Here is a 14,294-nt window from a genome sequence, read left to right as displayed (position 1 = left end):
TAATTTATAAATTACTTTTTTTAATATGATTCATTTTTAAGAATTAAAGTACAACTAGTTCAACATGAAATTAGAAAATGGTCAAATATTTGGGAAGGAAAGATGGTATTGTACATTATGAGAAAGTAGAAAGTGAAGTATATTTTGAGGTGTTGCAACTAAAAACTGTAGTAGAGGAAATAAATATCTTTGTTTTTTAATTGTAAAATGTTAAATTTATTTATTCATCTGTGAGAAAACGTTTCTGACACAAGATGAATTCAGGGTAATTCTACTCTATTTTTACTTAAAACATGTATGACTCTACCAGATATTTACTTAAACTTCCAAAGAAAATTGATATTTTTTTTACTCCTGAAATCTGAACAGTTGTATTGTTATGGACAGAACAGTAGAAAGTGATTCAAATCTCATCAGCTTTTACAGAATTAAAAACATATTACAACTGCACTGTTTGTCTTAATCAGGAGTATAAAATGTATTATGGAACTTTTCATTATAATTTTGGTCTATTTTTAGAGCAGTCCATCCCCAGTTGGAGCCCTTAGATCTTGCTGATGAATACTGGTTGCTGCGTGATAGTATTGTGCAATGTGAACTTCTTCTACTGAGGGTGATGAAATTTCAGGTCTCTGTTGACCATCCACACAGAGTAAGATTTTTAACTTGAATTGTTAGTTTGTAATGTTTTAGTTCTGAAGACAATCCTTAGAAATTAGGTTAGATATATTAACACAGGGGTGTGCAACAGGCGGCCCGCGGGCCACAACCCGGCCCGCCAAGCCATTTAGTGTGGCCCTAGTTGTTGTAATCTAACCATGTGGCCTGATCTGTAATCCAACGCAAATGGAATATTTTTAAAAGCATCGATCCTACGGGATTCCCAGGCTTCGACTCGACAAACTTCTAAAATTATCTTTGCTAGAGAGGAGCAGGCCGAATTCGATTGGTCGGCCTCCTTAGGGCATGAATAGGTGACGTGCACTAGCACTATTGTCTACGACTCAACGTCATGTCCTGAACCTCGCCTTCGCCCGCTGGCGACAATTTTCCCTAACCTCTGCTGTCCGTCATTCATTATTGGTGAAAATTTTATTACCTTTTACAGTTACTGCAAGAGATTGAAGGTAAATTGATTATTATTTAGCATATTGTTGTGATTTTACTGAATTTATTAAAATTTTTGCTTTCAGATGCATCTGATTCTATGTACAGTGTGACCTCGTTATTCGCGGGGGTTACGTTCTTTACCCTCCCGCGAATAGCGAAAAACCGCGAATATTGGACGCAGTTTTAAAACGTATATGTATGCGATTATATACTATATGAAATGCTTCCCAAACACTAATGATACTTATACTCATTGATGCAGTAATAATGTAGCAATATTGCATACTGTTATGTATTTCACTAAATTGTACCGTGCGTTACCGGGCTGTGCTTTGCCGTTTGCGTTGTTGGGGAAGCTGAGGCAGTCAGCCAATAGCAGTCCAATCTTGTTTGGTGAAGACGACAATTGATAAAAACGGCTTGATTGAGTAAATACAACAGAAATCTCCTCGAAAAGCCCTTTCAGTCTCTGTGACCTACAAAAACGCAGTTCGCGCATAACCCGCGAATAGGCGAGGTCACACTGTATTTTGCTATTCTCAATTAATTTAAGTACCGGAAGGCTATGATCGGATGCCAATTTAGAAACATGTGTTTCTGTCCATAAGAGGTTCCATGTGTAAATAAATTCTATGTTTTTTTCTACTTTGCTATTTTCGTGAGAATAATTTTGTTTTGATTTCAGGGCTAGTAAAATGTCAGCAGTTAAGAAACGAAAAATTGATGATGAGGGAAGGTTATTCAACAGTGAATGGTGCACAAAATATCTTGTTGTCCCACATAATCAAGGTGCTGTCTGCCTCGTCTGTCAAACTACAATTGCAGTCATGAAAGAGTACAATATTAAGCGACATTACGCAACTAAGCACTCCTCCCAGTTTGATGAAATTGTTGGTCAGGCACGAAAGGACAAAATTGAACATTTAAAACATCCATTGAAAAGCAACAAGGTGTTTTACCACTTTCAAGAAAAACTCGAACTGGTGACAAACTGAGTTTTAAGCTTTGTGAATGTATGGCAGAAAAGGGAAAGCCTTTCAGTGATGGAGAATTTATTAAAAATTGTTTAACAATATTCACAGAATATGCATGTCCAGAGAAAAAATATTTGGTGGAGCAAACTAGCCTTTCCCGCTTTACTGTCTCACGCAGGACAAAAGATCTTTCAGAGGACATCAAAGAAACTTTGAAAGAGAGATTGAATTTGTGTGAAGCTAGTCTGGCTTTGGATGAAAGCACTGATATCAATGACACATCCCAACTTGTCATTTTCATCAGAGCTGTTACTGCAGGCTTTGATGTTTTCAAGAGTTTTTAGATATGGCAAGCCTTTCCTCCACAACCACAGGACAGGATATTTGTGAACAAGTGCTTAAGGTTGTAGAAAAGTTTGAACTGAATCCTTATAAATTATGTGGTGTTACAACAGATGGTGCTCCTTCCATGACAGGTAGGACAAATGGATTCACCAAGAAATTTCTAACTGCAATTGGAGCACAAGACGTAGTTGTAAGCCATTGCATTATTCACCAAGAGAGCTTGTGCACCAAAGTTCTGGATTTTGCAGAAGTCATGAAAAATGTCAGTCCAATGCGTAAATTATATTCGAACACGAGGATTAAATCATCGACAATTTAAAACTTTTTTAGATGAGCTGGACAGTGAGTATTCAGATGTTTTGTACTTCTCTGCTGTGCGTTGGCTTAGTAGAGCTGCTACTTTGAAGAGATTCTGGAATCTGCGAGAGGAGATTAAGTTCTTCATGGAGAGCAAACGTCAGAATGTGGACTTCTTGAGCAATGAGAACTGGCTGAATGACTTAGCATTCCTCACAGACATTACACAGCATCTGTCTGATTTAAACTTAAAGCTACAAGGGAAAAGTCAACTTGTGAATAAGTTGTTTGAGCATATTTGTGCTTTTGAGAAGAAATTGGAACTTTTCCAGGTTCAGTTGAGAAAAGCCATATTGACCCATTTTACATGTCTTGCAACCAGGAAACTGGAATTTCCTAATCTGGATTGCACCAAATATGGAACCAGTGTACAAAAGCTGCGTGATGAGTTTGCAAACAGATTTCCAGATTTCAGACAAACTGAAATTAGATTGAAATTGTTCGCTCAACCTTTTGATTTGGCAGTGGAAGACAGTCCTGATGATTGCCAAATGGAACTCATTGAACTGCAGGCTGACATGGACACTAAAAGGAAATTCTCTGAAAACAGTTTGCTAGACTTTACAAACTCTGTGTACGTGAAAAGTTTCCCAATTTGTCCGTCATGCACAAAGAATTGCCTCCCTTTTGGTAGCACCTACTGCTGTGAGCAATTTTTCTCCAAAATGAAGCTCATCAAAACCAAATGTAGAAGTCAGCTGACTGATGAACATTTGACCAGTCAGTTAAGAGTGGCAACCACTTCTGTCAAAGCTGATATTGACAAGCTCTGCAAGGACTCTAAATTTCAAGTGTCGCACTAAAATGATCACTCATGCAAAAATATAAAATATTATTGCTTGCATTTTGAGAATTTTTTTTAATTTATTGTGCATGTACACGAATAAGCTTGTTTTTTAAGTGGCCCCGATTGATTGATGAAGTTGGTTATATGGCCCACCGACGAAAAATGTTGCACACCCCTGTATTAACACAATGCCACAGGGGTAGGTAATTTCAGTTATACAACTTGACCAAATTTTATTGTTTTCTATTTTGTGTAAATGTGGCAACTGATATAAATTAAAAGAAAAATGTTTAATATTACAATTTCTCATGTGGGGATTGCCAAGTGTAAAACCTATTTGGTGTAAAAATAATATGGTACTTTCTTAATATAATATTTTCATTCATTTTGTTAAGTGATCATTTTTAAATGTTCATGTAGGGACGTATTATGAGAGGCATGTTATAACACTTGATGATATGAGAATTTGAAGTAATTGGTTCATTTTTTAAACACCTTGTTATTCTTTTTGTAAATTTATGTTAATTTGTAATTGCTCTTTTCTGTTATAGAAAACCCTTTAAAAACTATTTTATTATAGTTTTTATCCCTTTTTGATGTGTCAGCTGATGTTAATTATTTGGTCACAGTAGTATAGATTGCATCTCTATAGTATACTAGGATGTCATGTTTCACATTCAAAGTTGCTTATGTGGTTCTTTACATGAATAGTTTTTCCATTTTTGATTATATAGAATAGCAATTAATGGTCAAAGATCATTTGCTCTTTGTGATGTAATACAGTTAACCTGAATGGAAGCAAATCCTTGTTTGTCACTTCAGTAAGACTGAATTCAGTGCAGTCAGTTGTGTATAAGGTTTTGGGATTTTGGATTCAAGATAAAATATCACCTAAATCTAATGTTTAATTAATAATTGTTGAACCAAACCTGTTTTGAACCAGAAAGGTGTTATTTTGTTTAACTATGGGGTAAGAAACTAATATTCTTACTGGTGTATTGATTGTAGTTTTACATGGACAGTTTTATTTGCATTACGTGTTATCGTTAGTATTCAAAGGCTTTTTTGTTCTTGTTAACTATCCAATTCTTTTGAATGAATTAATGAAAGGTATTTACGTAGCTTTATAACTAGTAAATAATTTAAAATCATATAACAGATGAGTCCCAGAATTGTACAGCCGTCCTAAAGATCGTAAGTTATTTTACCTCTGAGACCAATAAAATATGCTTCCAGATCTCCAACAGAAAGTATATTGTGGATTTTAGATAACTTTCACCCATTACTGGACCTAGTCCTTGGTCATATTGACAACACACATTTTCTTGAATATTACTTCTGTGTAATATTATATTCTGCTTATGATGGATGTTGTTCAATAATATCCTAGTTTCCCAACTGAAGAAGGGGTAGATGGTGTTATAACTGCAATAAGGGAAATATAGAATCATAGAAACAAAGAAATTAGATTTAAGTTCAAGTTGCTTGGATGATTCCATATATAAGTGATAATATCACCATAAAACTGAAGAGAATAATTAGATGACTTGCTTATTAAAATAGTACAAAACCCAGACATTAAATCATTAATATGAAAATACAAAACCCAGACATTAAATCATTAATAAGAAGTTCAACATACAAGACAGAAACACAATGTATGAAAAATAACTGTAAAGCTACTAAATATGGACTACATGGTCAATGTCACAGTAAGAATGTTGTGAATAAAGTAATTTGTGACACATGCTGTAGTATTATATAAAAGAAACTTCATTTATTTAACTTTGGCCATGACCTCATTAACCATAATAGCAGCTGCAAATCCTAAAAAAGTGCCGACAGTATTCACTAGATTACTTGAAACTTGATTCATACCTTCACTTATAAATGAAACGAAACAAAGCCTATGTACCTCCTATGCAAATAGGTTTTTGGTAATGATGCTATGATTTTATGTTTGCTGATAAAAATTATAAAGATCTTGATTTTTTTAGAATGTTGAAAGAAAAATATAAAAATTGACAAACTATAATGTCATTTATGAAAGCACCTGCTCAGGTTGATTAATGAAAGAGAGTTAAGGGCATTATATAATATTTCTTTCAATATTGCAAAGAAAGGAAAACCGTATACTATTGCAGAGGAGATCATAATACCATCAGTTAAAGAAGTGCTTGAAATTGTTGTGAAAAATACTCTGGTCCTGTTTTAAAATGCTTGCCTTTAAGCACAAATACAGTTCAAAGACATGTTGATGAGATAACTGAAGATGTGGAAAAAACTTTGGCATCTGAGTTTATGCATTGTAAGTTTTACATCCATCTTGATGAATCAACGTTTGGAAGTTCAAACATTGTCATGGCTTTTGTGAGTTATTTTAGTAAAATTCCAAAACAAATTATTGACAAGTTTTTGTTCTCAAGGTATCTTAAAGGTGTTACAAAAGGGGTGATGATTTTTCAGTGTTTGGAGGAATATTTAAACAACAATATTCCACTCAGCAATATAATTGTGGTTGTCTTCAATGGTTGGCTGTTACAGAGGATTTGCTGCCTTTCTTAAGGAAAAGGTTCTTGATGTGTGTACTAAATGTGTGGCTGTCAAGAGGTGTTTGCTTGCAAAGGCTTGTCAAGCTGTATGATTCAACTGTGGAGTTTCTTATAGATGTGGATTCCTTTCTATGTGATGAGTTGAAAAAGAATAAGAATCATCTTTTCTATTTAGCAGATCTATATTCAAAATTTAATGATTTACAGACCTGTCTGCAAGGTAAAGATGTAACAATTATTCAAACCTGAACAATCCTCTTAGGCATCCAAGCCAAAATAGGCCTTTTTAAATCTTCATTGCTACGAAGAGATTTTCAGTACTTTTCAAACTTACGGCAACTGGAAGATGAAGACCGAATTATTTCTGATGATGACTTGGATATATACATAAAACACCTTGAAAAACTGAGTGAAGATTTTAAAGTGCACTTTGAGGACTTTGAGAAAATGCAGGTACCTGACTGGATTGTTACGTCATTTGATTCGGAAATAGAAAAGGTAATTATTAAATGTAATTAACAAGATGAACTTTTCATGGATCTCGTAGCTAAATCACTGTTCAAAAGTATGGCCCTCAGCAACTTTTAGAGTAATATAAATATTGTCAACAAGTATCCAAAACTTCTTGCAGCACTGAACCCTTTTTTTACTTGCATTCCCAAATACCTATATGGTTGAAGCTGATTTTAGCCATGTAAATTTAGTCCTAACAAAGCAGAGGAAGAAACTGAACAAAGAACAGTGTGGTGAGTTAAGACTAAAACTTGCCAATTTACAACCAAATATTAGTGCTCTTCTCAAAGATCATCAACCACATTTCTCCCATTAAAGATGTCGGACAATCAATAAAAAGGTAAAGTTGGTTTGTCATAATACATTATTATTTATATGTTTTTATTAAGTTATTCTTCCTTTAACTATAACTTAGATTTTTATCACTTAAAAGAATGGAGGGGTTGATAAAAGGTCAAGGATTCCATGAAGGAGTTGACAGTCAAAAATGTTTGGGGACCTCTGGTATAGACCAAAAAATGAAAGTGTTAATTCTCATCAGAAAAAGAAACTTAAAAGGACAACTATAAAGCTTGGCCTTTGGTGTAGAGATGATAATGATATTCTTAAGATTATATTGTTTTAAACTTTGAAATTTACAATCCCATAAGGCATTATGTTTGCATTTATATAATAAAGAAAATAATACTTACAGATACCACTGTGAAGAGATATTTTATATACATAATATCTTATTCTGAATCCATTAATTTTAATAGTTTACCTGTTGGTTTACACATGTTATTTACTTGTGTATTATTGGTTTGATTTATTTCAATATGATCTGCACTTTCTAAAACACATTGATGTTTGCATTACTTATAGCAGTCTTGCAGTTTAGATTAAACTGGACTAGTGAACTGATAGGAAATTGATAGCTCCTGACAAAGCTGTAATACTGTGCTAATAAAGTTTAATGTAAAATAGTCATAAAATTAGTATCCTAAAGTCAACTTAAGGAAATGTATAATGGTGAAAGCTGATATTCTATTCAAACAGGAAGATTTTATTCTCCATGTGAACTAAAGATGGCATAGTCTGCTGTGTGATCACTGGATCAAGTGATATGTCCACATCCATTCTGGTCATGTTTGGTTCCATTTTTCAAGTTCAGCAACAAGTTCTACATCGTTATTTTATTTTGTTTTTTGTAATACTTGTATACTGTATTAATAACTGGTTTTAAATATTCTTTGTTTTTATTTTCAACAGACTGCTGTCCACACTTTAATTTTAAGGCCATTAGTGTATACTGAGTAACCATACCTGTTTCGAAGAACAGTCATAATTAGGTATAATTTTCAGCAATTACAGTTGATCCAATTGCATTCTATTCAACAGCATGATTATACTGAAGATGGTTTTTTTCTTCTATGATGTATTGCTATAATAAGCCAAGTAAAATCTGACCTGGACTCTGTAGACAAAGCATGTTTTTCTTTTTAAATTAATCTTGCTTACATTAAAATACTTCCAATATTTTCTTTTTGGAGGCATGTTGACTGCATAGTTTAAGTAAAAGAAGCTGAATTTTACAGCTGCATCTCCTTTTCTTGAAACAGAAACTTTGGGGAAATACTTACTTTCTTACTAAATTTTAAGAGAATGAAATCCACAGTTACTTTTTAATAAGAATGTAAGAAATATCTTCCTAGAAGTACTGACAACAGTATTTTTTCAGTTTTCCTGTTTTGAAAAGTTTTAAAACCAGTGCCCTAAAGAAAGGATCAGAGCACAGTGGTGTGATTTTAAAATAGCCACTTTTTCTCTCAGCATTGCTAATTGTGCAAATTCCAAGTTTCTAGCACAACTTGAACAATTCTATCCATTATTAACCTTAAACAGCATCAGTTGATAATGGCCTCCATTTAAGGGTTGAAAGGAGAAAAATAAACATCCTATTACTTAATTTAAGCCCATGTTTCACCATTTTTTATTAATGAATTTCAAAATCTGTACAAGTTTTATAAAACTGAAAAAAAACATTTAATATTAAACTACATTTTTCAGTTAGTTTGTCATTTAGAGATGTATGAAGGAAAAAGATTGCATTGGAACACAAAATAATTACAAATGGCTCTTAATATGTTTACATCTGTTTTATCACATGTTAGCTTTTCTCTGATCCCGCAAAATCCCTTTATGTCATCTGTAATTAGTTCACAATCCTCTTTTATAAACAAACAAATCTCGGCTTTGAGAAATACAAAGCAAAATACAAGATAATCAAAACATACAGTTTAATGAAAACATAAAATAAAATGGGTTTTTAATAAATCTTTTGTCACTAATATTTTCAATGTTTCCAGGATGTCTGAAACACCCGTTGGTATGGGGGGGCTTCCTAGCGAAGGTTCTGTCTTTTCAGTTTGTCCTCTGGGATCTGAATAATCACCCATGTTTGTTGCAGATGGTAACCCATTAAGGGGAGGAAAGGATCTTGGGGATTGAAAGGATGTACAACCCCAACACACCACTTTGACCTTGAATTACTACTTTTGGGCTAAGGTCAACTAAGTACCACTGTTAAGCATTCTTCGTGGGTGCTGTGGACATTGTGCCTGATGCTGACATTTGATTATAGTGCTCATAAAACCCTTGCATTGCTGCAGTGTCCTTGTTTGGCATTTTAGTATGTCCCCTCATATGTCTGTGGTGGGTGGGGTCAGTGGGCACTGAATCTTTCTTCTTTCTTTATGGATATTCCAAATAAAATAATAAAAAAAAAAAAACAGATCCTTGGTAAATGGCTTTGGATAGCAGGCTCCACCTCCTCCTACATCTATAACCTCATTTTCTCTTACACCATTCTTTGTTAAGCAAACCATTAAAGCAAATGTTGACCTTTTTATTCAGAAGGGATTAGAGGGGCTTGCTGGCTCTCAAGTCAGTCAAAAGGCATTGTTCTGAACTCATCTTGCATTCAAAAGCCATTGTGGATATACCCATGCTACTTTGAATTTCTCAGGAGGAGTTATTGTTGAGAGGGATTTGAAGAACATTCCCAAGTCAGATATCCTTGCTGGTTTCTCCACCTAAGGAGTTTCTGTAGTGAGGTCTATCTTCACTCATAAGGTTGGAATTATGCTACCTACTAATGTTCTAATTTTGATGTTCACATCACCAAGTCCAATTGCACATGTCACGGTAGGTTATCTGAACTTTAAGGTAGAGCCATGTATTCCCAACCCCCTTGGATGTTTCCAGTGACAGTGGTTTGGTCACTCGAAGGTATCATGTCATGATTCTTTTGATGTGTGTTTATTGTGGAAGCAAAGACAATGACACCTTCATGTGTGAACTGGACTCTCATTATGTTAATTACAGTGGATCTCACCCTTCTTATTTTTGTACTTGCTCTAAGTGGGTGGAGGATAAAGGTATATGGCATTTGACAATGATTAATAACATTTCTAACCCTGATATTCAGCAGTTATTGTTTCCAACTCTATCTTGGATATATGCTGCTGCACTATGTTTCACTGCTACAGTGGGAGTGTAGACATATCCTTCTGTGCCTCCAATAGTGTCATGCTCAAACCACATGAAGTCTTTTTCTCTCTGTGGATAAGCAAGTTGACAAGTCAGTGTCTACTTCTGTCTCTGTCCCCACCATTCCATCTGGTGATGCTTGGGTCCACTTTCAGCCCTAAGATGTAGAACAATAATTCATTCTTACCCCTAGTCACTGGAATTGTCACTACTGACAGAGACATGCATACTCAATCAAGGGCAGACTCCATGGAGGTCAACAGATCTTTTAATAACAACAAATGAAGTGATCATAAACCAAAGGGTTCCCCTTTACTTTTACCTAAATAAAAATGAACGCTTTGATACAGTGAAACTGTCGAGGTTTCCATTCTAATCTGGATGACATTAAGGCCTTGATGGAATCTTATAAAATATTAAAAAAAAATTGTTAATAATATGAATAAAGTTGAAACTAACTGAATATATAAAATAAAATTTTCTTATCAACAATAAAAAACAAACAAAAAGAAACACTTGTTGTTTTTTTCTTTTTGTTTAAACAGTGTCTCACAAAAAACATTTTGGAAATTGCCCAACCTAAAAAGTGATATCTATACTAATACAAATTGTATAAACTTTTTCCAAGCTGAAACTTGATACCATTACATAAGTCTGCACATAAAGGTGTCGTGTGATATGGTTAAGTGTTTCCACTCTGAGGAGGAAACAAGAGAAATCTGTAACATTTCTGATCCAAAAAGTGTTAAAGATGTAAATAAAGTATAATGTTGTACACACTGTTCCAGGAAGTCTATGAATAACTTCTCTCTTTGCCATTTTTAGTGACTTTCTATTATCAACAATTTTGGATAGACTAGGCCAATGTTCAGTCATCTCAGTGGGTGGAAAGACTATGAAGATGTGAAATGTCTGCCAAACTGTTAAAGATCAGTATTCAATAAAGGGCATTCTTAGGCAATCAAAGATCATTTGATTTCATTTCAAATCAAATTGATCCTTGTTTCTCCTCCTTTAATTCTTTTCACAGTTCAGAGGTATTTCAAGGATAGTCCTTCACAAGCAACAGGAGAGGGAAATAACATGAGGAAATTTAAAACACAGACTGACTACCTTTTCAACAAGACATCAGTCTGGTCAACAGCTCCAGGTTTTTCTCTTGACTGAGAAAGGATATGGTAATCCAAGAATAAATGTAGCATATAATTATTTGATCTTCAAAATAATTGGGTATTCAATTATAATGTGAAAGAACAGGTGGTATGATTTGTTTTAAGCAAAATAAAAGAAGCAAGAAACACTGAAGCTTAGACAAAATAAACACTATATGGTGGAGGAAAAGAAACTGACATATTGTGTGACTTTATAAGTGGTCTTACTAATTTTTCCCCTCGGTGTGGATTCCTGTACGTGGTGAGCGGACCTCCCAGGGAAGGTTCTGTTCTGTCTGGTTACCTTCTCTGGGATCTAAACATCCACCCACGTGTTTGCGGTGCATGGCGACCTGTGAAGGGGAGGAGAGGATCCTGGTGGTTGAGGGGTCCAACCCTAACACACCACTTTGGCCTCGAATTCCTGTAGACGGGCTGCCTTTGGGTGGCCCCCCTTGGGTCAATCGGCTGGTCCACTTGGGCTAGAGTCAACCAAGTACCAGTGTTGGAAGTTCTCAACGGTTATTGTGGACATTGTGCCTGATGCTGGTGTTTGGGTATAGTGCTCACGAAACCCTGGCGTTGCTGCATTGTCCTTGCATGACTTTGTAGTGCGTCCCCTTGTAGGGCTCCATGGTGGGTGGGGTCAATGGGTACCGAAATTAATCCTTTTTCCTATGGATCCTCCAAAAAATTTAAATAAAATTGTGAAAAAACAGTCAATGGGTAAGCGACCATGTCTTGAAGACTCTGAACAGCAATCTTCAACATCAGTAGCACACGTACCTCATTTTCTTATATTACATTCTCTTTCGGAAAAACCTTTAGGGCAAATGTCCCCTTTTTTATTCAGAAGGGACTTGCTGGCTCTCCAAAGTCAGTAAAGAAGCTTTGATCTGGTGACATATTGGTTGAAACATCCACATCCCAACACAGTGAACTCCTCTTGAATTCAAAGGCAATTGGGGATATACCTATTGAGGTTACACCTCATGCTACTTTGAATTCTTCAGGAGGAGTTATTGTTGAAAGGGATTTGAAGAACGTTCCCGAGTCAGAGATTCTCACTGGTCTCTCCAATCAAGGAGTTTCTGCAGTGAGGCGCATCTCCACTTGCAAAGATGGAGTTATACTGCCAACAAATACCCTTGTTTTAACATTTACTGCACCACGTGCACCTGCCACCATCAAGGCAGTTTATCTCATTTGCAGGGTTCGACCATACATTCCAAACCCTCTTCGATGTTTCCAATGTCAGAGATTCGGCCACTCAAAGACATCTTGTCGTGGTTCCCTGACATGTGCTCGTTGTGGAGGCAAGGACCACGATGCCTATGACTGTGACATGAACCCACTTTGCATCAACTGCAATGGTTCTCACCCCTCTTACTTTCATTCTTGCCCAAAATGGTTGGAGGAAAAAGAGGTGCAGCGTTTGAAAACGATATATAACATTAATTATCCTGAGGCTCGGAAATTGCTGTCCACCACTCCATCTCGGACATATGCTGCTGCACTTCATTCCACAACTACAGTGGGAGTGCAGACAGATTTCTCTCTGCCTCCAAGAGAATCGTTTTCAAAACAAATGAAAAGCCTTTTGACCTCTGTGGTTAAAAAGGTTGATGAATTGACTTCCACACCCATCTCTGTTCCTCCCATACCTTCCAACAAACCTCAAGATCCACGTCCTTCAGTTTCAAATACAGGCATTTCTTCTGATACATCTTTTTCTCCCACCACAAGAGACAAAACAATTATTCGTTCGTGTCCTCAGTCACTGGATTCCCCTTCCAATAACAAAAACCTGCCCACTCGACCCAGGACAGGATCCATGGAGGTTGCTAGACCTCCTCCGACTAAAGACAGTAAAGAAAAAATACGTGGTCGTAAACCGAAGGGTTCTCCAGCCACTTCACCTACCCGTTCTTAAAAATGGCCACCTTGATACAATGGAACTGTCGAGGTTTACGTTCTAATCTGGATGATATCAAAACGCTGATTGCTTCCTACCATCCTGTTTGTCTTTCTTTACAAGAAACATTTCTCAAATCTGCTGATACAGTCTCCATTCGGCAGTTTTCTCTGTACAGAAATGACAGGTTGTGTGATGGTTGAGTACATGGTGGCACTGTTGGTTGATCAGCATGTGCCCACCCTGTCTCTGTCACTCAACACACCCTTGGAGGCCGAAGCCATCCGTGTTTCCTTGGGTCATACCATCACTGTTTGTTCTCTGTACCTGTTCCCTGGAGAGACATATGATCAATCAGACCTTGATGCTCTCGTTGAACAGTTGCCGTCTCCATTTCTAATCCTGGGGGATTTTAATGGACATCATCCCCTCTGGGGAAGTGCTGTTATTGATGGGAGGGGTCGATCTGTAGAGCGGATGCTCTCTGATCACAATCTTTCTCTTTTCAATACTGGTTCTTCCACTTACTTTCATGCACCTAGTCAGTCCTTTACCACTATTGATCTCTCGGTTTGCTCCCCTTCATCATTCTCCCATTTTTCATGGAGGGTTGACAGTAATCCACTAGGCAATGATCATTTTCTGATCCTTTTGAGAGAGACTGGCCGTGATCGATGCCACCCTACCTGCGTGCCCCGGTGGAAGCTAAATCAGGCAGACTGGTCCACTTTCACTGCTCTTGCAGAACTTGGTCCTGCCATCGTAAATCAGCCATCAATAGATGACTGTGTAGCAGCGATAACTGACTGTATTACACATGCAGCTGCTCAATGTATTCCTGAAACCTCGACACGTTTTCCACGATATCCTCGTCCGTGGTGGAATCCTGCTTCCCACTTAGCACGGAAGGCTCAAAAGCGGGCCTGGGATACTTTTCGTAGATATCCCACACTTTCAAACCGGGGTTGCTTTCCAACAGGCCCGTGCACATGCTAGGTGGGTAAGACATCAAAGCCAGAAGGAATCTTGGATTAAGTTCACAACCAGCATATCTTCTAT

The 14,294-nt window shown here is 36.5% G+C and overlaps 1 pseudogene across 1 annotated transcript in view; it reads left to right on the top strand.

Annotated features, from left to right (window-relative positions):
* Positions 1 to 14,294, top strand: part of LOC143228507 (cyclin-Q-like) — a 78,102-nt pseudogene that overhangs the window by 47,757 nt on the left and 16,051 nt on the right. The window contains exon 4 of the transcript XR_013015342.1: positions 520 to 652. The product of XR_013015342.1 is annotated as a cyclin-Q-like (transcript). The remainder of the gene's footprint in view (positions 1 to 519; positions 653 to 14,294) is intronic.

The sequence above is a fragment of the Tachypleus tridentatus genome, chromosome 10 (genome assembly GCF_004210375.1).
Source record: "Tachypleus tridentatus isolate NWPU-2018 chromosome 10, ASM421037v1, whole genome shotgun sequence".
NCBI classification, from domain to species: Eukaryota; Metazoa; Arthropoda; class Merostomata; order Xiphosura; family Limulidae; genus Tachypleus; species Tachypleus tridentatus.
The sequence above is the reverse complement of the archived record's forward strand: the minus strand, read 5'-3'. Positions and strand labels throughout refer to the sequence as shown.